Source organism: Bos taurus, chromosome 7 (genome assembly GCF_002263795.3).
Source record: "Bos taurus isolate L1 Dominette 01449 registration number 42190680 breed Hereford chromosome 7, ARS-UCD2.0, whole genome shotgun sequence".
Taxonomy (NCBI): Eukaryota; Metazoa; Chordata; class Mammalia; order Artiodactyla; family Bovidae; genus Bos; species Bos taurus.
Genome location: NC_037334.1, coordinates 88061370 through 88082906, shown reverse-complemented (window position 1 = coordinate 88082906; position 21537 = coordinate 88061370). Strand labels below are relative to the sequence as shown.

Below are 21537 nucleotides of genomic sequence, written 5' to 3'. Positions count from 1 at the left end.
CAAACTCTGGCTTTTGGCATGAGGAGTGCCAGCTGCATCGGGAGAAGCCAAGCCTGTCATACCATCTTCACATCAAATCTTCAGGATACAAGAGCTAAAGCATAGTTAGCGCTTAATGAAGAAACAAATACAAAAGGGAAGATTAGGCCTTGTTAACACTTGCATTCATTTGTTCTTATAGAAACTGCATTGGATGGGTTGTTTTGTAGAACTCATTCTTTTTTTCTCTTAAGCAGAAAAGTTACATTGAGGATGCATTTTTTTTTAATATTGTAAATACATAGGAAAAAAAATCTTTCAGTTCCCCTGTAACTATCAGCCAGCAAATTGTTTTGTCAAAAATGCCACTTGAAACAGTGATGTCCATGACAACTGTCAAAATTGGTAAATAAATACTTTTCATTTTTTAATATTAATCATATTATACTTTTTGCCTCATGAAGCATTTCCTCACATGCTTAAGTGGTACCATTGCCTTCTTTTGAAAAACTGGGATGTGAAACTTTATCTATTGTTACTGGGTAACAAACAATCTCCTCTTTGGAGCGAAACATTTATGTTTCATGGCACCACGTTACTTTTATCTTCAAATTAATTGCATTTGAGAAAAAAGAATCATATTTTTGAAGTTCACTATAAACTAGCCAGAAAGTTTGACAGCAGAATGCTACAATTATTTTTTATTGTTGTAAGCAATCAGTCAACTGTACAAAGGTGTATTGTGTACAGCTGCAATGTAAAACCTATTTTTGTTTATGCTATCTGTCAACCACTTAATATGGCTTAGGTACATTCTAAATGATATTATTTCAAAGGAAACAGGAATACTTTAAAGAAACAATACTTTCTATTCTACACTTTGTATGGAGGCCTACCCAAGAAAGGTTCATAATGCATCTGTGGTTCTTAAAATTTAGATGCGTGTTGAAAGAAAATGGGCAAGATTTTGAAGACAGGAATATGTAATACCTATACTGGCACTAGAGATTCTTGATTTTTGCAAATTCTCAGATATTTTAAATGCAAACTCAATGAGGAGACCCTTCTTGGGCTTTGCCTTGCTTCTGATGGAAAACATAGGAAGATGGACAGCTAGGTATTCTTTCAGAAAGTAGCTTTCTGTAGACATGTGAAAAGACAGTACTCAAACAGTGCAGCCTAATTACTAAAAAATTATTTTTTATGAGAAAGACATTTAAAAAATGTCCTGTGTTTTCAGTGTGGTGGGAATGGATCCCTTTATTCTGTTAGTGTCAGGAAATATCACCAATATGGTGTTTTGTGCTAAGTTCCTCCCAACTTTTACTTGGGAGGTTATTATATTATATTAACCTCCCAAGTGGTTATTATATTATGTTTGACATGGGTTTTGTCCATGGTATATAAAATAGACAAACAAAAATGGGCCTTGAAATACTCAAAAATATCTAATATTTCCTAGTGCTCATACTTTTCAATACTCTGAACTATGGATATCACCTTTTTGAAGTGACTGCATCTCAAAATGTGAGGTCATGTTGTAGGGATCTGACCTCATTACAAACACTTCTCAGAGAATTTGTTACAATGAATTCATTGATTAATCATTTAAATGGCACTTGGTATTTATAAGTGGCAATTCTCATATGCTTTCAGACCAAGAGCAGTTAAATACTGAATATTGCTATTTTTATTCGTTAATTTTATTAGCAGTCTCCTCAGTGGTTTATAATTAAATATGACAGGTAGATTTGCATGATGTCTCCAAATGTGCTTAGCTGCACAATAGTAGTAATATAACTTTGGGATAACAAGTAAAATGAGACTACATTTTTCTCTCTGATCAATAGAAGTCCTTTTTAGGATTTTATTAATAATTATGTCAGCATTAATGTGACTACACTTTATATTCATTTCTAAAATTGTCCACCAATTTTATGAATCAGTTGTGTATCAACAGGACATGCAGCTAGAGAATGTACAAGAGAATCTTTACTGCTGGAATTCACTGCATCTAAAGTATAACATTATAAAATATGTGTGTGTTTATTTGGATTTCTTTGAGACAACAGCATAATAGCATGGGGTAAAATAGTTCATGTTACTTAAAGCAAAATTTGACAAAAATATTTCTGCTTCAGTTCAGTTCAGTCGCTCAGTCGTGTCTGCCTCTTTGCGACCCCATGAATCGCAGCATGCCAGGCCTCCCTGTCCATCACCAACTCCCGGAGTTCACTCAGACTCACGTCCATCGAGTCAGTGATGCCATCCAGCCATCTCATCCTCTGTCGTCCCCTTCTCCTCCTGCCCCCAACCCCTCCCAGCATCAGAGTCTTTTCCAATGAGTCAACTCTTCACATGAGGTGGCCAAAGTACTGGAGTTTCAGCTTTAGCAAAAACGTCACACGTGTATATTACATGTATTTAAATATTTTACTGACAAAATAAGTGCAAAGAAGTTTTCTGTGTGAAAATGTTTGAAGCTGAACTGAAGCTGTAGAGTTGGGGTGAGAGTAGATAAGGTTATGAGTATTAATATTACATATATTTGATTGATAGTGATCTGGCTCTGTTTTAGATCACAAAACATTTAAAGAAGTTTATATTTTTATAAATATTACTGTTAATTTGCACAGGTTAATAACTTATTTGAACAAAAATAAAAGAAGAAATTTTGCTTTTATTTAGATCAGGAAATATACACCATGAATTTAATTAAACTTTCCTTTAAAATGAGTTTTACGTTATTTTCCATACTATATGAAGAATCAACTTTTCTCCTTAATGTGTTGAAAAAATTTGTTTGGTAAGAATAGAATCATTCAAATGTAGCTAAAGAAATTAAATATATAGAAATACTGAATATTTGGGCAGTGGGCAAGCTTCTTTGAGTTCTCTTTTTTGAAAGATGTCATCCCTGATCAGAGCTCTAATGAGAAAGAACTTCTGTGGTTGTTCTCACCTAGCCCTGTACCACTCCAGTGTGGTACCACGTAGAGGCAGAGGGGGATGTGTAGGAATAAAATCATGGCTGGGCCTAGTAGCAACCGATTTCTGCTATAGCATCATAACCTCAAACTTGCTAAATTTAGAGGCACAATCTCACTAAAACTTCCTCCTGGTTGTCACCCCTGTTTCAGAGAAGAAAGGCACAGTTTTCTTGGAGGAGAATTGAGTAAAGGGATGGGGTGGGGGAGTTAGAATGTAGTCAGAGTTCTTTTAACCTGAGCTCATGCTTATATGTACTGAATAAGTGTATCTTTGTTCACTCTCTTTTCCATAGGCTTCTCTATTTAGGAGCTTAAGAAAATCCATTCATCCAGATTCTAGTTGGCTTAATATTTCCACTCAGTAGAGATGCTGCTTGGCTTGAGTGAATCAGGTGGTCTTTTTGGCATATAGGAATTTATCTGTAAGAGAGCTGGCTTTGGAGTGAGAAGATCTGGATTAGAATTGTAGCTTTTCCTTATTTGGAGCATTGTCTTAGCTTTAGAAGTTCCTCCCTTACACAGTGACTCTAAAGATTGCATAAAATACCATCTGACAGAGTAACTAGTTGTATGTCTGGAACATAAGAGCTGCTGTAGAATACTGGTTGGTTGAACTAAAATTTGAATGTGTAGATATAGTCCAGGAAAATTCAGAGCTGAGTGGATTTTTTTAAGAATGAAATTTTTAATCTTGAGTGATACATGGAGTGGAGGCGGGGTATAGGCATAGAGCCCCTTCATCTTCTGGGAAAAGAGGTGAGGCCCTGCGTGGGGCTGCTGCTTGAGTTTCAGGTCAGAGTTACATGTTTAACCAAACCAGGTGAAACTTTTCAGTCTTTTTCTCATAGCTGAAAGAGTTGAAGAACTACATGCTAAAAAGCAAACAAAAAGAATGAAAATTGGCACAGAAATCCAATTTTTTTTCTAAACATAGAACCTAACGTATGATAGATTAAGCATTTGCTGAATGAATATACAAATAAATGAAGGTAAATTTTAAATATGTAACCCAGAAATTTGAAAGTAATTCCAAGTTCACTTTCAACCCACTCTTTTATTTATTTATTTATTTTGAGAATAAAAAGTTCAAGGGACTTTAAGAAAGTGAAGGGCATTCTAAAATGACCCATCTTTATGTTCATGTATGTTGAAGAAAAACCTACTTGATATACACATTTATGGAATGTAGCTTTAAGTACAAGGATAATCCCATATTAATACATGTTTGTTGTACAATTTTAAATACAAATTCTAGCATAGTTAAATATTTATTCACAGAATAGTCTATCATTTCTTCATAGAACAAACATCTATTTAGAATATTTTCCTAAATAATATAATCAACTATTTACCAAACATGCCCTTTAATTGTCTTATGAAGAAAGATACATTTTCAGACATCCACATAAATTTGGGTCTAGTCAAGATTGCCAGTGTATGTAGGCCAATAGAAATGAGCACCTCGGCTGCAGGCATTGTGTTGACCTGTTAACCTGAATTTCATTTCTGACAACTTTTGTATTTAAACTTAAATTCCATAACCTATATATTCACAGGGGGTTAATTCTCATTTGAGAATTATCATCCTACTTTAAAATACATATAACAGCAAAAATCGGTGTTCATTTCAACCATCAAGATATTTTTTCAAGATTTGGAGCTTGTCTTCTTGAGAGTTCTGTACAGCAGAGGAGGCAACTTAAAATGATGTCAATAAGAGTTTGCAGAGATGTCACTTCATAATGGATGGTGGCATCTGTGAAGTTCCTTTATTCTCTGGCATTCATAAAAATTATACCACGTCTATATACATGGTAAGTGCAATATAAATATAAAAACTTCTAAATGATTTTTTCCTAATGCATATAATTCATATAAATCTCAATGATTCAGAGTAAAACTGAGTGATACTAATACTTTCTTTCTGGTATAAAACATATTTGGAAAAATTATAAAAATAGTCATCTCAAACTCTCATAAGTCAGTGAAGCAGATTAATTTTTTACAGCTGCCAATGTACCAGCCCACTTATAAGTAATAATAGTAATGTAAAAAGGTGTACATTGAATTCTCAACTTTGCAGTTGTACCCATAAAGAGTAGAAAGGGACTTATCCTTTTTTCTAAGAAATACATACATAAAACTTAATGCAGAAAAAATTCCTATTTTACTCTGTCTTCATTGTACATTGAATTTAAGGTTCCAAAGAACCTCTTTATGCACTAAATTTAATTTTGCCCATTTATTTTATCTTAGGGAAATTGATGATGGTTTTCAGTCTTTATTTGACTATCTGTCTTAAAAGTATTCTTTTTTTTTTTTTTTGGTGGCTTGATAACATAATGAATATTTTAACCAAAATGATAAAATCAAGATGATGTCGTTACCTTTTTTCTATAGTATTGTACGATCTGATAAAATACACTTACTACTAAATAAATAAACAAATAAGGAACTTCTTGTTCAAATGTTTTCTGGATAGTAAACATTTCTCAGAGTAGCATGCTTATTTTTAAGATATGTTCTGGCTATTTTTAAGACATACATATGATTTCCTCTTTTTAGGAACTTACTGAAAAATTTTTGCCAACATTGAACTTTTTTCAAGTAAAAGGCACAGGTTTATTCTTTACGGGTTTCCTTTTCCCACTGTATGTGGTAAAGGACTTAAAAGGACATATTTAATCAGGCAGTTAACTATTTACAGTATATAAGAGCTTGAGATAAGCACAGAGAAACAAGAGGTCAGTGGTGTCCCCATTTTATTTACTTCAAAGACTATTGTGTCACACAAGTTTTTACTGATGATTAGGACTCAAAGATGTGCTAATTAAATGAAGTGTGTGTGCCATACCTCACTCGTATCAACACCCAAAAACTTTCTAGTAACAAATCTGTGTTTACAAATCTTCATAATTATAAAGTTAATCATTTTCTTTATATTGTTCAGTCTTAACACACGTTCCATTTACTTTAGAACGCACAGTCATCAGTCTATTGTGCTTTCATGTGAATACCGTGTTTTAATATGAATACCGTGTTTTAATACCAAAACCATATTAGCTATCCTTCCTACAGTATAAGAATGCCGATTTTCAGAATTACTGCTCTGTGCTGCATACACATGCTTATGTGTTTCTCACCAATCAAAATCTTCTTTTTCTCTCTCTCTTTGCCTTTTTCCCTCTGTGTCCTGCAGTCTCTCCCCTTCTCCAGCCAGTCCCCTGCTTCCCTGCCCTCAGTTCCCCACTGCAGAATACAGTGAATGTATTAGGAACATCCAGTTGTATTTGGGCTTCTAACCTTGCTCAACTCCAGCATTAGCAAAGGGATTCAGTTTCTTGAATTCATTAATGGTATTTTGCCACAAAAGCCTTTGTAGTTCTCTCCTGAACATTGAGCCTAGCTTAATAACATTCCATTTATGTTAAAGACACAATCTGTAAATGTGACCTTTAGAAGAATTCTCTTGTTTTTCATTAAAGAAACACTGCATTACAAATATTAATTATTCCTTGATGCCATATTTTAATTAACTAATCATGTGCTATTTGCAGCAATAACGAATGCAGTTATGTATGTGCAATAATGCTATGTAATGCAAGATCGATATCAAAGAATTCATTGCTGCAGAAAAGACATGTTTTGAGTCTCTTCTCTGGATGAGTCTGCTTATATGAAACATTTAGTCTAGAATGATGCTTTGTTTTGCTTTGTGTTTTGTATTTTTAAATGCCAACGCAAGTCTGATTAAGATGCTGAACATATCGTTAGCCCCATCACTAATAAGTGAACGTTCACTGATGCATATTAGCAGGGTCTAGCAATGTGGTGAAATTGTCACTTAAGTGCTTGGAATCTGAACACAGAAAATGACAGGCAATGCCGAAGGTCCGGCTCCAGTGCATGTCTCCACTGTAGCTGGAGTCACTGGAATGGTGAAACCAGTTTAGGTTCAAGGTCGCTGCTGACATTCAGCTGTCATGGCTTCATTGTCTGCAGGCCTTCTCTCCATTGACACATTCAAGAGTACTTTATAGCAACCACAAAGAGCTAGTCAATTGATACCATTACACTTCATGCACACACAAACCACAAGCCTGTTCAGGACTGTTGATACAGTCTAACATTTATTCATTAAGGGATCTATTGAAAATGCAACTTGCCCAGCCCCACTCTTAACAACATAGACTTACTTGTTTAGTCCAAACATTTAGCTATGTCTTTTTCAAGTTTTGCACAGCATTCTCTAATTGAGGTAACATTATCTGCATTTTAATGCTACACCATTTATGTCCAATGAAAGATTACCTGAAGAACCCTGCCATTACCACACTAGTTTAAATACGGGCAGTCGTACAGAAAAAATATACACAAAAGATGTAAGCAGGGGGAAAAGGGAGATATTTATTTGTTCTAGGAGTGCCACGGAAATCCAATTGCTCAGAAATGAAATAAGAGTCTGAAGTGAAAGGAGGGAAAACCTAAGCTTGGGTCAGGGAAGAGGCAGTGATTAGCTCCATTGTTAGAAGCTCTTTGAGCTTCGTTGGTTGTAAAGAAAAACCCACTAATGAATCTATTGAAGCTTGCCAGAACTTTGTGTGGAAGACAACTTAAGTTATAGTGCTTATCTAAAAAATGGTAGTAAAGCATGTGGGTATATAAAACAGCACATATGTCTCTTGATTAACAGCTTGCCCATAAAAACAAAAAATTGTTTAAAGATGGTATGTTGCACAAATAGCCTACTTTACATGTGTACGTTTAATTCCATATTCACAGGTCTTGAAAATTATCACGTCAATGTTGAGAAGATGTAAGAAAACATATCCTATTGAATAGTTAAAAGACAGGGAAATAGGCAGAAATCTAATGTAGCTAATTTCTTCTTGGTTTACTATCAATATTTGTAAAGGAAGATTGGTTTAAAAGTCAAGTTCAAAAGCTGATTCATGCTTTGCATATTTTTAAAAATGCAAAAACCATGTCATTAAGGAATATGATCAACTGATAGAAAAAACAATAGACTTTGGAAAAAAGAACTAGTATGTCCATTTACTGTATTTAGTAAAAATGTTTATCATGTTTCCATCATATGTGGCATTTCCAACATAGAATTGAGTCCTTTTTGCAGTTCACTATAATATTTAATTATGTATGTCTATTTAACTCTACAGTATACTCGCAGTGCTTAAAATAAAGCTGTCATTAATAGAGGAATTCAATTAGGTAGCAGTATAGTAGAAAAAAATCATTGTGGCCAATCATTTGGTCAAGATCATCGCTAGTACCTGGAAAACTTACATAGTAAGAAGAAACAGAACATATTCTTCTGAAAGTTTTGCCTTAAGTTTGGAGTTCAAACACTGAATGAGAAGAGGTCCTCCTCTTCCTCCCCTTCCCCATTGTCAAACCCATATATGATTTCATGCCTATATCATAGGAATGAAGTTTTGTTACTTGGGAGGTGTTATTCTTTGCCTCAGAGGAGTTGTTTTTATGAGTGTTAGATCAATGAATTCACTCTTTTTTTTTCCATGAGCACTAAAGCATTATTCCTCCAAGGGATACTATTTGGGGGCCATAGGAGTAAACATTAAGCAAGTTGTTCTTATAATGCCCAATGCCTCTTTATCTTTGGCATCTCAGATTGCTAACTAAGGCTCTGGGAGACTTTTTGTGGAGATTACCTTGTGGGTTTTATGCCATTGTCTCTTTAAACATATGTCTACATGAGGGAAGATACCATTGCCATGGTATTAGCACCTTTTTTCAGGTCTTTATTAATTTGCTTCAGTGTTCAAACTAGTATAAGCAAAGGCTAAATATAACCAAATAAAAACTAATTATATGGGTATAGTTTTTATCAAGTCCAAACCATCAGAAATCCATTGTAAGATTTGTTACCAGGAATGTCTCTATTTCTTTAAGATTTTATATCAGAATTTTGACTTATTTGACCAACAGAAGAATCTAAGGATGAGAATTGCAAGAGCCATATAAAAAAAATTAAGATAAAGAGAATTAATATTTCTAGAATACTACATTCCAAATGTTATATTGGGCACTTTACTTTGTTGGTTAGTCTCCATAACAACCATGAATATTTTGGGATTATTATTATTTCATTTTATGAATGGGAAGAAAGATGCTCCAGGAATTTTTAGAAACTTACCTGAGGCTATCAGGTAAGTATCACAAAGTAAGCTAGTGATAAAACTGCAATTTAAACTCAAAATTATATTCTCCTGAAGCTTATGCTATCTTGAATACCTATTTTAGCCAAAGGACTTTGGTAAAATTTGGCTAATGTTGCTGATGCCATTTTTGGTGAATACTGCCTTCTCTCTGTATATATTGCCTCACTTCAAATTCACTCTCTATAAAGAACTTTTCATTTGGCCTTTCTTTCTCTTCCCTTCTTTCCTTCAACCTGAGAGAACACTGAAGATTGACCATCTTCCATATCAGACATCTTTCACAGCAGCTTAACAGAAGCAGCTTCACCAACAAGTCAAGATGGTCTACCCATGTACAACTGTTTCTGCTGGGTTACGTCTTCTCAAATAAAGGATGTGAATATGTCTGTCAGTCTGAAACTCTGGGTCTGGAAATTACATAAAATAATTATGGCATACTATAATCCTTCAAGCTTCCCCCCAAGACCATCTTTTATTTCTGTTTATTAATTTAACAATATTTTCTTAGAAATTTCTTCTGAGATGAGGAAATGAACTTTTATAGTTAGTTAGTAACTCTGTATTTCCAAATTTCAGATGAGATGTGTGTTAAGCTGTTTAGCCTATACTGTGGTATACATCTATACATTGTGTTTCTGGTGTGTGTGTGTGTGTGTGTGTGTGTGTGTGTGTGTGTATGTGTGTATGTGTGTGTGTGTAAACTTCCAGGCATACTCTTCCCATCAAACCATCTTCTGCTCTCACTACTTTTGCATGGGGGATTTAAAAATACACTTATGACATATTTCTTCAAGAAAAAAAAGATTTATTGCTTAAATATCTTGGTCAGTTTTTGGAGTATTCACTCACTTGAATGGCAAAAAATTGTCCCATTTGAAAATTGGAAAGGGTGTAATGATTTTGACATAAACACATTTACTTTCTCTTATAATGCAATTTTTCTTTGTCTAGCCTCATTTCCAAAATCCATCCTAAATGAGTACCTCAAAAGAAACGCCTTACTAAGAGTGACACCAAATAATATTCAAACATTGGCAGAAGGAGAGGGCTGACTAGCGCAGTCGCGTTTCCTTCACAAACTTTGCTGATGTGAAATATATTTGTATTTTTAATGATGTAACTTGGTCAAAAACACTTTGAAATTATATTAAATGATATGTTAGAAAGACAGAATTATTTTCCAGAAACTCTCTCCATGTGGAATTTTAATTTTTACTCTTCTCTGCTAGTACACAGTTAAAGTAAACATTACTTGGAACGGTTTCCATTTGTATTTCACCTTTTTGGCAAAAAGAAATTTTTTTAGATGTTACAATAGCTTGGAGAAAAATACTGAACTCTTTCAAGATAGTGAAATATGCTTTTAAGATATGCTTTGAGTTAATTTCTAATCTAGAAGGAGGCTTATTTGATGGTGGTACCCTATAATTAGTGAGATCAGTAATCAAGACAACTGTGATTTCTTTTACTGGGATTGCTCAGAGACTGAAGACATCTGGCCTAGATGACTCTGATGGTAAAATTCAAACTACACCTAAATTTGCTTTGTTACATGATTTTCATCAGAGGGACAAGAGAAGAGGTTATATTCTCCTCAGGAGGACAATTCTGCAATGTCCAAAAAATCAAATGATATTTGTTTTCTGGCAGCAGAATGTATCATATGTCTAAGGACAGTAAGGACTTGGGTGGACATCAGTGAATACTAAACACTAATTGATCTGATACATCCATATGCACACACACAGATACACATGGTGGCTGATAATAGCTGAGAATTACATCTTGCTTCTATTAAAAGATCTGTCACTTTTAGGTCAGAGTGGGATTTTGGAGGGTAATCTCCCACAATAGAAAACTATACTGACAACACCAGTATTTTAGGGTTGTTTGTTGTTTGCCTTGTTGATGATGCTTAGCCAAGGAGACACTTCCTTTCAGATTCTGTCTTGCAAACCCCAGGGCTCTGTTCTGGGCAGTTCAGCCTAATGGAATTAAGCCTGACACGTTTCAACTCTATTTTTCTATAAAATAAACATAATAACAATGGTTTAGATTTCTGATAAAACTTTTGAAGCATGTGGAACTCCAACTTTTCCTGTTCTTTACACATCTGTAAATAAAGTGCATAAAAGGGGAGTGCAACAGGATAAATCAACATAAATTTGAAATCCACTGCAGCACGTTAAATGGCGCAGCCTCAGTCAAAGAGAGGCTGACCCCGCGGCTTCGTGTGGTTTGAAGCTAATTGTTTTCGTCAGGATGGGAACGTCTGGAAGTCCATGGCTGAATCCCACCAGTAAGGCTCCAGTAACTGAGCCGGCCCACAGAGAATGGACCCACTTTGTAGCGACACAGCGGGCTCAGACACCACCTATTCTGCACTCCAAACTGTCATGCATAACAACTTTATTGTGCTAAATTGAACTTGAAAGCAACCAAAGGCTATGAGAAGGAGAGGCTATGAGAAAAGCGTGCTGTCAGCGCTGGCAAAGGCTGACCTGGAAAGTAGGCTCAGAGACAGGGGAATAAAAGACCAGGCCCCATGAACACAGCATATTGTTTCATTTTAAAGTATGATTCCCATACCAGAGAAAGTAGTAAATGTGATGTAAATTTATTTAAATAGATTCGACCGCTTAAAAGTTTGCCAGCCGCTCTTATCCAACTTTCCCAGCTCTCTGATTCGTTACTTACAGTGGGAATATAATGACATATAGTCATCATTGTAACAGCTTCTTTGCAGGGGCACAATGATGATTAATAGCCAGCAGCAAATTTTCACATGGGCTCTGAAGCACTATGGCATTAAGCAGCCAAACAGTCCCAAATCCCCCTTTTCTGTTCCGCTGAAAAGTCCCCTCCTTGTACCTTGCAGATAGGAACAAAGCCTATCTTAATTCCAATCAGCTTTTCCTCATTCAAAGGGACCTTCTCTTTTTCATAATTGATTCATGTGCATTTTTTAGTGTTTCACTGAGCTGAAGCCACTTTTCTCCTTTTCTCTGTTCTGCCCCCACACCTGCACCCCTCTTTTTTGGAGGGGGTGAAGAGTGGGAAACATTGTAACAATAACAACAACAACAATTTTAAAAAGGTATGTTTTTTCTTCCCCAAATATTTGCTAGATAAATTTCCCAATTAGTAATCATTTGTGCTTTACATGTAAAGGGTTTAAGACAAAAATTAACTCTGGGATTCCTCCATCCTTGGAAATGGTTTTAGTTATAAAAAGTATGAGCTCACAGAAATAATTCTGGTAGGAACCCCCCAAGGATGCCCTGTTCTGCTGGGAGAGTCTGAGCGGTGGGTATTCCCATGAGAGACTCACAGCTGGATTGAAGACAGAGCCTCTTGCTCTGGACAGATTCCTTTTTCTCCTCTGTGCTGGTAGCCATCCAGAAAGGAACAAGGGGCCAGAATGGAAGGCAGCAAATGAAACCCTCCAAACCCACTCTATCCTTAAGTATCATTTTACCCCATAGCAATCGCACATTATAATTATTAGCAGAAGCTCCTGTGCTATTTGCAGAAGTGCTCTCTCCCATCTACACTTTCCACCTCCTGTGATAACGACAAAAATGACATCAACCAGTGCTGTCTTGGAAGGGGATTTCCACATGCAATCTCATTTGTGTTTCTATGACAATATAATGGCCATAAAGTGCAGAGTTTTAGTAACTCTACTTTGCATATTTGTTTATGTTTCTTACAATCCTGCCCTCGTTTTTATATATGATCACATGCCCCCGTTTGCTTAGGAAGCACCTCATGTACGTCTGTTTTCTGACATAATTATTAAAAGTGCTTTCTTTCAGTCTCAATTTGATCTGAGAAATTTGCAAAACGCATACATTTTTGCTATTAAAACTGCCCCCCCCCCAAAAAAAGAACTACCTCAGATGACTTCTGCAAACCCAAAGGGAGGGGGTTGTTTTTCTCTTACTTAGATGGCTGTGGATTGCTTTACCCTACTGCATATTGGGGGAAAGATTCTGACTTGAAATCCTGCAGCTGATGTAGCAGCACTGACTTTTGTCTCTCCCACTTTTAAGAGGTCAGTTGACCTTTACAGCTTCTTTGATATGTAGCAGAAAGGAGGTCATCTGCTGAAATGAAAGACACATTGCAAACCAGATTTTAAGTGTGACACTCTCCTTTGGCTGGGTCACGGTTCTCACTGTGAACCAGGGCAACACACTTCACTGGTCAGATAAAAATACTATGCCGTGTTTTTGATAATGACCTTTCTCTTGCTTTGGTGCTTTCAAATGGTTAAATGAAGAACATGTCAACTTGATAGGAATTCTGTTCATCATTTTCACTCTAGTGCTTACATCTTCTCATAAAAAGCAGCATGTAAAAGTGATATCGCTTATCTACATTGTACATTTTTCATACAAAATTTCATACAGGTGAGCATATTCTAGTCTTTGGATTATAGAACCAAAGCATCTCAGGGTGTGTAACAAATCCATATGGCAATGTCCTTAAAGGCTGGATTTTACATTTGGATTTGAGTTAACTGAGAGATGTGTCATATCATCTGTAGGCAGAGAAATTCCTACTGATGGGGCCACCAAAGAGGTTTATATATGTTGTTTATTCCCGAAAGTGTATGGAATAAATGGACTCCTGCTATGCTAGTTTGAGAATAACTTTAGCAAAATTATAAAATTTCCCACTTCCTATCAAACCATATTCAAATACTGGAAGGACATGAATGTAAGAATTATGATTCCATTCTCCAGTTCAGTTCAGTTCAGTCACTCAGTTGTGTCTGACTCTGTGACCCCATGGACTGCAGCACGCCAGGCCTCCCTGTCCATCACCAACTCCCGGAGTTTACTCAGACTCCTGTCCATTGAGTCCGTGGTGCCATCCAGTTATCTCATCCTCTGTCATCCCCTTCTCTTCCCGCCTTCAATCTTTCCCAGCATCAGGGTCTTTTCAAATGACTCCATTCTAAGTTCTTGTGTAAGAGTACAGTTCCTTGGTGAAACCATCATTCCTAGTCATACTGGGAATTGTCCAATCTTTCTTGGTACTTGCTATCCCCCCTTTAGATAATTCTTTCAAAAATGAAATGAACAAAGTAATGAATGGTGTTTTGTGATGTATTCTTATGCCCTTATTTTCTTGTGATGTTACTACTGTGTGGAAGTATAGTTAAGACTGATACGAATCATCAGCTTTGTTAGATTATGGTGATGGATCTGGCTATGAAACGCCCACATTTGTGAAGAATTCTGCTTTTTGCTGGCTAAGACAGGATTTTTAAATGCAGTGAACCTTGGGACTATCAGATAAGTTACTTCTTCAGTCCTGAGGTTCTTGGATGAATTTCTAGGGACAAACAGAAGGGTGGACCAAGGATACAGTGCTCATCTAATCTACTGGCACCATTTGAGGAACTGAAGAAGGTCAGGGTGCCTCTTTAAGGCTTTGATTTGAAAATATAATGCTGCCCCTTGCTTTGCTCTAGTATATTCTTACCTACTCCACAACTGTCATCTTCTGAATGCAATAAAGCACTTTTCTTCCAGGAGGTAAAGATTTTTGTGCACACCTTGTCAACTGAGTACCACTGTCATTACACAGGAAGAGTGAACTCCTTTCCTACACAGGCCTAATTTTTCCTGGACACCTAAGATATTTATTAACATACACTATCCTAACTCGAATCCCAAGCCAACTAAAACAAGTATGTCATACCCAGGATGATTCTATTTTATTTCATGCTGTGTACATTTAGAAATTAAGATCTTTTAATTGATATCTATCCTGTTCCTTAATATACTCAAGCTTTTCAGGTCTTTCATTTCCCAAATTTTTCTTATGTCTTTTTACTTGCTAACAAAACTGTTTTCTTTTTCAGGTGTCATGCAAAAATAGGCTCAGAGAAGGTGAGCATATCCCCAGGAGATGAATCATAGTTTAAATCTTTCATCATGATTCTGTTCTCCTTTGCCAGAGATTGGATTAGAGATGGGCATGTGACACATCACACTAAGACATATCATAGTCAAATTGCTTAAAACCAGTGATAAAATAATCTTAAAAGCAGCCAGATTACAAAAGCATATTGAACAGAGGAAAAAAAATTAGGATGACAGTAGACTCTTCTTTGGAAACAAGGCACGTGAGAAGACAGTACTCTTTACTCTTTGAAAGACCAAAAAAAAAAAAAAAAAATCTGTCAACCTAAAATTCCATACCCAGAAAAAATAACTTTCAAAGATAAAGATGTTTCAGACAAACAAAGTGACCCACACACCAGCACTACAAGATATGCTAAAGAAATTTCTTAAGGAAGAAAGAGAGGGAGACCACATGCAAATGAAACACTGGAAATAGCTATGTCATATTTTTTTTCTTATTTAAGCTCTTTTAAAGATAATTGACCTGACAGTTGACTTGTGTATGTTTTATAAGGAACTCTCAAAAACTCAACAGTAAAAAAGAAAAATACAATTCAAAATGTGCGAAAGATATAAATAGACATTTCATTGAAGAAGGTATACAGATGGCAAATGGGCACATGAAAAGATGTCTGACATCATTAGGGAAATGCAAATTAAAACTGCAGCGAGCATATCTATCAGAATGGCTAAAATTAAAAATTAGTGATAGCATAAAATGCTGGTGAGAATACAGAGAAACTGGATTATTTGTACACTGCTGATGGGAATGTAAAATTGTACAACCACTGGGAAATATTTTCCAGAGTGCCATACTATTCAATGGCAGTCTTAAAAAAGCTAAGCATACACTTACCATGCAACCCAGCAATCATACTCCTGGGCATTTATCCCAGAGAAATGAAAATGCACATGCATGCCAAAACTTGTACACAATTGTTCACAGCAGCTTTGTTTGTAATAGCCCCAAGTTGGAAACAACCCAAATATCTATAACATCTGAAGGGCTAAACAAATTGTGGAATATCCATACAAAGGAATAACTATTCACACGTACAACATTGTGGGGGAACTGTTAAGATGGACAACAACATGAATGAATCTCAAAATAAATATGCTGAGGAAAAGAAGCCAGACAAAGAGCACATCATGTAGAATTCAATTTATATAAAATCCAGAAAATGCAAACTAGTCATTAGTGCCAGAAAGCAGGCAGAAAATAATTGCTTGTTATTCGGGGAAGAAGATAAGGGAGGATTATTACCAAAGGGTGTGATAAAACTTTTAGGAGTGATGGGTAAGTTCATTACCTTGGTTCTGGTGATTGTGTCATGGGTTTATACATTTGTCAAAATATCAGATAGTTCATATCAGCTTATTGCATGTCAGTTATTTTTTTAAGTTAAATCAGTAAGACTTTAGAGGTGGAGTCTATTTCCCTTTCCTTTGAGACTGCCTTAACTAAATGAACATTGCAGCCTTGAGTTTGTGTGGTCTCTGAGATTAGGTAAGGAAAACTCATGCAGCTTCTCTCAGTTTATTTTAAGGCACTCACCAGCCATACTCACTGAGCCACCATGGAAGAGGCATGGCTACTCTGCTGAGAAGACCTTGTATTGAGACCACTTGGAGAGGTCCTAAGACTATAAGCAGGCAGAGAGCTGCTCAGCCAGCCTCCATCTGACAGGCTGTCTAAATGCCAGCCATCATATGATGTCAGTTATCCCCAACTGGAACCACCTAGCTGAACTCTGAGAGACAAAACAAGTGTTGTTGCTCCCCATCATTAAGTTTGGGGATGATTTGTTACACAGCAATAAATGACTAGAATTCTACCTAGTCCAGGCTTCCCTGGTGCCTCAGAAGGTAAAGAATCTGCCTGCCATGCAGGAGACATTGGTTCAGTCCCCGGGTTGGGAAGATCCTCTGGAGAAGGGCATGGCAACCTACTCCAATATTCCTGCCTGGAAAATTCCATGGGTAGCGAAGCTTGGTGGGCTGCAGTCCATGGGATCGCAAAGAGTCAGACACGACTGGGCGACTAGCACACGCACTACCTAGTCCAGGGTTTCTATGGTTGTAGTATAACTTCCTTTCTTTTCAGGAAAAACTGTTTTGTGTTAACAAATGACTAACTGTGGTCTGTGTTTTTTATGATTTTCCATATAAAGAACTGTGTAAATTAGAAAAAAATATTGTCCTCATACATGTCCTAACTTTTAGTTTAGAGAAACTAGAGAAAGCCTATCTATGGATTAAGAGAATCACTAGTTTCAGCCAGAACCCTTCAGATTTAGCTAAAATTCACAAAATGGTCAGTTAATAAACTACTAAATATTGGATTTTTGTGGAGGATACAAAATATATCTGGCCTGCCACGTGCTCTGAGAGTTTATCACCTGGGTGATGAAACAAGGCCTTTTTGCATAGGATGTGGTGGAAGGTCTTTATGGCAGAGAAAGATTTTGAGCTATAAATGATAAAGTATGAATATCAAAATTGTTTGAATGATTTTGAATGACTTAATTTGTCTCAAAGGAAAATTTGTTGTACATGATTATGCTATTAATATTGAACATCAGAAAACACAACCTGAGGACTCTTATTTGCTAATGAGGCAATTTTCCTCCCACAATTTATCCACTTCCTTCAACTCAGGATTATTCCTGGGTGTATATTTTTCAAGCACATTGCTTTAATTTGAAATAATCTCAGCAATGGGACAGTTGTAATCCAGCTACTGTGAGGATGAAGAGAGGTGCTGCTTAATGCATTCAGGTAGCGAGGTAATAGATCTGATATATATAGGACCTATAGTATTAACCTGTGTTAGGTCGAGAAAACAATTTCCAGTGGTTTTGCATTCAGAATTGATATAGCAGATATGTATCTCACTTTGTACTCAGGTAATCCATATTGCCATGTCAGGAAGCAAGGACCAGGAGTGGAAGTGAGGGCTCCAAAACTTATGGCTGGGTGGCCATATGAGGTAAGTAAATTCTCTGCTTCGAAACTTGTTATGTGCTATGTAATACATTTAAATTTAAAAGTTGGTCTAATAAGCTAAGTGTTCCAGGGGTGTGTTGGGCACTGTCTACACTGGTTCACATAGGTCATCATTTCTTTCCAGTTCTGCATACATTGGCATCACACTGGAAGCTTGAAACCAGCCAGAGTGGAAGTATTTACACCACAGAAGTGGGAGTTGCCACAAGTCAGGCCTCTCCCTACCTCTGTTCCTCCCACTCAGAACAAACTGTTAAACATTTATTAATACAGCCCTATTTAAACTTCAAGTTTTTTTGATACAAATCAATTTCAGTAGGTTTGTCTGAGCTGGGACTGGTTTGAAAGATGATGGACTCTATCATAGAATGAGGCCAGTCCCAAAAGAGAGAGGGTAAGAATGAGTATCTGGGAAGGAAAAGAAGCAGGTAATTAATTTTCAAGATAGTATTTATCACACATGGAAAAAAATATATATATACACATATACACACATTTTTTTTCCTCTTTGCCAACGTCTGCTAATTCTTGTGAGACATAAAGGTGATTTGCTAACTCCTCCAGGAAAGGAAAGAGGGAAATGGGGAAATGATGGTCAGTGAGGCAGTAAAAGTTCTCACCACCACCAACTCTGAAAACACAAGAGAAGGAAGTTGAAAGCTTCTGAAGAGGAAGCATGGTGCATATAAGAGAGAGATTTGACCAGCAAGATCCTGAAAGTCTGTCGTGTGAGATTCTAACGCCAGGAAAAGTTCCAGGGAGTTTGGTGTGAAGTTAGAACAAGTTAGTGATTAACACTGAAGCTAAGAGCTGAAGGATACAGAAGAACATTCATTGTAACTAGGGGCCAGCACATTTTTTTAATATTTTCATTTTGTTTAATATCCTTTTAAAACATAGTGTGCACATTAATAGTAATATTTACATATATCACTGTTGTAGGGAAAAAGCTTTATTTAATAGAGAAAACTGTAGAAAAAATATACTCTGAATTCTCACCTGACTGTGTGGTAGACCATGATGGGAGAAGTAATCACCACCAGCTGGTGAGGGTTCTAATACTTCTTACTAATCCCAGACCCACATGTGTAGAAAGACTTGAAACTGGTCTGCTTATAAAATTGTGTAACAGTCTCAGAAAAAAATACCTTGCAGAAGAATTAGATCGAAAGAAACTGAAGAATTTGGGAGTACTGTTGCTGTGTGTCTTTCTCTAGGACAGTGGTGAATTTTAGAAGCAGATTTGAACCATGCACCTGCAATCATCAGCATGTTTGCATTTCTAAAGGTAAAATACAATGATACCAGGTGTATTGCTTTCCAGATCCCTTTAATTGACTGCAGCTAACTACTGTCTCTGTTCCAGGCCCTAGTTAAATAAACATACCTGTTGCCCTATAGAAATCCATTCAGCTCTAGACCCTTTAAATAAAGAACCATATCAGAAGATTACAAATCTTGACTATGAAAGTATATACAGTGCAGCAATGTGTGTACAAGAGTGCATATGCATAAGTGTACATATGTACTCTTGTAAAGTTTGCAAACCTTTAGAAACAGTTTTCCAGTTGACCGGCCCAGCAGACAGCATCTGTCCTCGGCATCGCCTGCGTATTTCCAAGCGGAGCTTCTCTGGGCTGTTGCCTCCTGATACGTGTTACTTCCCTACACCTTTGCACTGTTTCCTCCTCTCATAGGCATTTATAACTCGCAGGTTGTATCATTTATGGATTTCATTCATGTGCCATTTACCTTTTTTTCCAAATAATTAAGCCCAAAATTACATTAGAGCTTGCTCAAGCTGCTTGCCACTTGGATAAATTATACATCATGGCTTCTCCAGTCAATCACCATCTAGCATTTGCAACATTCTGCAAGTCGCTTAGCTCTATTAGTTGTCTTCCTTGGCAGCCCTCAGGAGAATGAGGCTTACCCAGGGAATTACAGTAAGAAAAACGTGCAGCAATTGATTTTGGTGTTCTATTAACATTTCAACTTGAATGTTCTTCCAGTGTCTCTAGTGAAAAAGAATATTATTATTCTCTTATCCTATAAGAGAGTAGTGGTCAACACTACTATTTTAGAAGTCAGAAAAATGGAAAATACTTTCACTAGTGTTTGGCTAAGTCTGACTATATAGAAAGAAATATGGAAATCATTTTCTTATATATTGCACCTTTATGGACTGTTCAGTCTTAAAATTTAGGTAAATAACAGTTATATTAGTTATGTGTAAGTTATCTTTTTTCCTTATTTGGAATTTGTGTAAACTGAGATAAATATGGAGTATTTGTTCACTGTTATATCCTTGTTACTTGACATAGTAGGCACTTCATAAATACTTGTTGAATGAATGTTAATAAAATTATTGACCCACAAATTTAACAAATTTATCATCCTGTGGTGATAAAAATTATAATACAAGTTTCATGATTATAGAAACCCTGCCTACATTGTCACTTGATGTCTCCTTCTTGACTTAGTGCCTTGGTATTAATAATATAGTGTATCCTCAATAAATGAGGATATTGTACAAGTACAATATTCCAGTATAAATCACCCAGGTAAAACATGCCTGTCAATCTTAGTGGGAGTTCCCTAGCACTTTGTGTGGTTACTTATCTGAATCATTGTTGTTTCTACTTGGCTCACCTTCAAGTCCAGAGTACTTGATTTTGAAGCCATAATTTCATAAGTGCAAAGTCTCTTAATTAATCTTTTTTAATTAGTTATTTTCTTATTATAAAGTAATACACATTATAAAGATAAATTTTCTTATAATAGAAAACTTACAAATCAGTGATAAATAAAAAGAAAAGAAAAATCACTCAGATTTTCCACACTCAAAATAGCTACTGTTAAAATTTTGGTATCTATCCTTCCAATTATATGTGTGATATACATATTTATAGATATTATTACTATGTTACATATGATTTTGACACTTGCTCATTCCCCAGTTGTTTTAACATAAACATTTCCCTGGGTTTTAAATATTCTTTATGGAATTATTATTTTTATTTTTAAGTGTTAGTCACTCAGTCATTTCCTTCTCTTTGTAACCCATGGACTGTGGCCCACCAGGCTTCTCTGTCCATGGAATTCTCCAGGCAAGAATACTGGGTTGCCATTTTATTTTTAATTGGAGGATAATTGCTTTACAATGTTGTGTAAGTTTCTGCCATACAACAATGTGAATCAGCCATAGGTATACATATGTTCCCTTCCCCTTGAACCGCCCTCCCAGCCCCCACCCACCCCACCCATCTGGGTTATCACGGAGTACCAGGTTGGGCTCCCTGTGTTACACAGTAACTTTCCACTAGATCATCTACTTTACATACTGTAATGTATATGTTTCAATGCTACTCTCTCAATTTATCCCCCCCTCTCTTTGCCCGGCTGTGTCCACAAGTCTGTTCTCTCTGCATCTTATTTCTG

At 36.2% G+C, this 21537-nt stretch overlaps 1 long non-coding RNA gene across 2 annotated transcripts in view; it reads left to right on the top strand.

Annotated features, from left to right (window-relative positions):
• The window catches only part of LOC100616526 (uncharacterized), a 242730-nt gene that overhangs the window by 131116 nt on the left and 90077 nt on the right, over positions 1-21537 (top strand). Inside the window, 2 exon segments of one of the 2 annotated variants that reach the window (NR_038197.1) lie at positions 15048-15075; positions 17997-18079. This is a non-coding gene — a long non-coding RNA (uncharacterized lncRNA). 2 annotated transcript variants of the gene reach the window in all.